This window comes from Aegilops tauschii, chromosome 5, assembly GCF_002575655.3.
Source record: "Aegilops tauschii subsp. strangulata cultivar AL8/78 chromosome 5, Aet v6.0, whole genome shotgun sequence".
Classification (NCBI taxonomy): domain Eukaryota; kingdom Viridiplantae; phylum Streptophyta; class Magnoliopsida; order Poales; family Poaceae; genus Aegilops; species Aegilops tauschii.
Window position 1 is genome coordinate 580,429,724 of NC_053039.3, and position 3,920 is coordinate 580,433,643.

Sequence of the window (3,920 nt, forward strand, 5' to 3'; positions counted from 1 at the left end):
TCCATTTATTCTCAATGGCTTGCCGATCATCGGGCAAGGCAATCAAAGTCCATACTTTGTTCTCGTACATGGATCCCATCTCAGCTTTCATGGCCTCAAGCCATTTCGTGGAATCTGGGCTCATCATCGCTTCCTCATAGTTCGTAGGTTCATCGTGGTCTAGTAACATGACTTCCAGAAAGGATTACGATACCATTCTGGTGCGGACCATACTCTGGTTGACCTACGAGGTTTGGTAGTAACTTGATCTGAAGTTTCATGATCATCATCATTAGCTTCCTCACTTAATTGGTGTAGGAATCACTGGAACTGATTTCTGTGATGAACTACTTTCAAATTCGGGAGAAGGTACAATTACCTCATCAAGTTCTACATTCCTCCCACTCACTTCTTGCGAGAGAAACTTCTTCTCTAGAAAGGATCCATTCTTAGCAACGAACTTGCCTTCGGATTTGTGATAGAAGGTGTACCCAACAGTTTCCTTTGGGTATCCTATGAAGACGCATTTCTCCGATTTGGGTTCGAGCTTATCAGGTTGAAACTTTTTCACATAAGCATCACAGCCCCAAATTTTAAGAAACAACAGCTTAGGTTTCTTGCTAAACCACAGTTCATATGGTGTCGTCTCAACGAATTTAGATGATGCCCTATTTAACGTGAATGCAGCTGTCTCTAATGAATAACCCCAAAATGATAGTGGTAAATTGGTAAGAGACATCGTAAATGGCACCATATCCAATAAAGTACGATTACGATGTTCGGACACACCATTACGTTGTGGTGTTCCAGGTGGCATGAGTTGCAAAATTATTCCACATTGTTTCAAATGAAGACCAAACTCGTAACTCAGATATTCACCTTCACGATGAGATCGTAGAAACTCTATTTTCTTGTTACGATGATTTTCCACTTCACTCTAAAATTCTTTGAACTTTTCAAATGTTTCAGAGTTATGTTTCATCAAGTAGATATACCCATATCTGCTCAAATCATCTGTCAAGGTCAGAAAATAACGATACTCGCCGCGAGCCTCAACACTCATCGGACCGCATACATCAGTATGTATTATTTCCAACAAGTCAGTTGCTCGCTCCATTGTTTCGGAGAACAGAGTCTTAGTCATCTTGCCCATGAGGCATGGTTCGCAAGCATCAAGTGATTCCAAAAGCCATCCGGCATGGAGTTTCTTCATGCGCTTTACACCAATATGACCTAAACGGCAGTGCCACAAATAAGTTGCACTATCATTATTAACTTTTCATCTTTTGGCTTCAATATAATGAATATGTGTATCACTACGATCAGGATTCAATAAACCATTTACATTGAGTGTATGACCATAGATGGCATTATTCATGTAAATAAAACAACAATTATTCTTTGACTTAAATGAATAACTGTATTGCAATAAATATGATCCAATCATATTCATGCTCAACGCAAGCACCAAATAACATTTATTTTAGCTTCAACACTAATCCCGAAGGTAAAAAAGGAGTGTGCGATTGTGATCTTATCAACCTTGGAATCATTTCCAATACACATCGTCACCTCGTCCTTAACAAGTCTCTGTTTATTTTGCAACTCTCGTTTCGAGTTACTACTCTTAGCAACTGAACCAGTATCAAATACCGAGGGGTTGCTATAAACACTAGTAAAGTACACATCAATAACATGTATATCAAATATACCTTTGTTCACTTTGCCATCCTTCTTATCCGCCAAGTATCTAGGGCAGTTCCACTTCCAGTGACCATTTCCTTTGAAGTAGAAGCACTCAATTTCAGGCTTGGGTCTAGCTTTGGGCTTCTTCATGGGAGTGGCAACTTGCTTGCCATTCTTCTTGAAGTTCCCTTTCTTTCCCTTGCCCTTTTACTTGAAACTAGTGGTCTTGTCAACCATCAACATTTGATGCTTTTCTTGATTTCTACCGTCGTCGATTTCAGCATCACGAAGAGCTCGGGAATCATTTCTGTCATCGCTTGCATATTATAGTTCATCACAAAGTTAAAGTAACATGGTGATAGTGACTAGAGAACTCTGTCAATCACTATTTTATCTGGAAGATTAACTCCCACTTGATTCAAGCGATTCTAGTACTCAGACAATCTGAGCACATGCTCACTGGTTGAGCGATTCTCCTCCATCTTGTAGGCAAAGTACTTGTCAGAGGTCTCATACCTCTCGACTCGCGCATGAGTCTGAAATACCAATTTCAGCTCTTAGAACATCCTATATGCTCCGTGGCGTTCAAAACGTTTTTGAAGTCCCGGTTCTAAGCCGTAAAGCATGGCACACTAAACTATCAAGTAGTTATCATACCGAGCTTGCCAAACGTTCATAACCTCTGTTATCTGCTCCTGCAATAGGTCTGTCACCTAGCGGTGCATCAAGGACATAATTCTTCTGTGCAGCAATGAGGATAATCCTCAAATCACGGACCTAGTCCGCATCATTGCTACTATCATCTTTCAACATAGTTTTTCTCTAGGAACATATCAGAAAATAAAAGGGGAGCTACATCGCAAGCTATTGATCTACAACATAGATATGCAAAAACTATCAGGACTAAGTTCATGATAAATTAAGTTCAATTAATCATATTACTTAAGAACTCTCACTTAGATAGACATCCTTCTAATCATCTAAGTGATCACGTGATCCATATCAACTAAACCATGTCCGATCATCACGTGAGATGGAGTAGTTTTCAATGGTGAACATCACTATGTTGATCATATCTACTATATGATTCACGCTTGACCTTTCAGTCTCAGTGTTCCGAGGCCATAGCTGCATATGCTAGGCTCGTCATGTTTAACCCAAGTATCCTGCGTGTGCAAAACTGGCTTGCAACCGTTGTATGTGAACGCAGAGCTTATCACACCCGATCATAACGTGGTGTCTCGGCTCGACGAACTGTAGCAACAGTGCATACTCAGGGAGAACACTTGTACCTTGAAATTAAGTGAGAGATCATCTTATAATGCTACCGCCATACTAGGCAAAATAAGATGCATAAAGGATAAACATCACATGCAATCAATATAAGTGATATGATATGGCCATCATCATCTTGTGCCTTTGATCTCCATCTCCAAAGCACCGTCATGATCACCATCGTCACCGGCTTGACACCTTGATCTCCATCGAAGCATCGTTGTCGTCTCACCAACTATTGCTACTACGACTATCGCTACCGCTTAGTGATAAAGTAAAGCAATTGCATGGCGATTGCATTTCATACAATAAAGCGACAACCATATGGCTCCTGCCAGTTACCGATAACTGTTACAAAACATGATCTCATACAACAATTTATATATCATCACGTCTTGACCATATCACATCACAGCAAGCCCTGCAAAAACAAGTTAGACGTCCTCTACTTTGTTGTTGCAAGTTTTACGTGGCTGCTACGGGCTTCTAGCAAGAACCGTTCTTACCTACGCATCAAAACCACAACGATTTTTCGTCAAGTGTGTTGTTTTAACCCTAAACAAGGACCGGGCGTAGTCACACTCGATTCAACTAAAGTTGGAGAAACAGACACCCACTAGCCACCTGTGTGCGAAGCACGGCGGTAGAACCAGTCTCATGAACACGGTCATGTAATGTCGGTCTGGGCCGCTTCTTCCAACAATATTGCCGAATCAAAGTATGACATGCTGGTAAGCAGTATGACTATTATCGCCCACAACTCTTTGTGTTCTACTCGTGCATATAACATCTACGCATAGATCTGGCTCGGATTCCACTGTTGGGGAACGTAGTATTTCAAAAAAATTGCCTACGATCACGCAAGATCTATCTAGGAGAAGCATAGCAACGAGCGGGGATAGTGTGTCCACGTACCCTCATAGACCAAAAGCAGAAGCGTTTAGTAACGCGGTTGATGTAGTTGAACGTCTTCACCGACC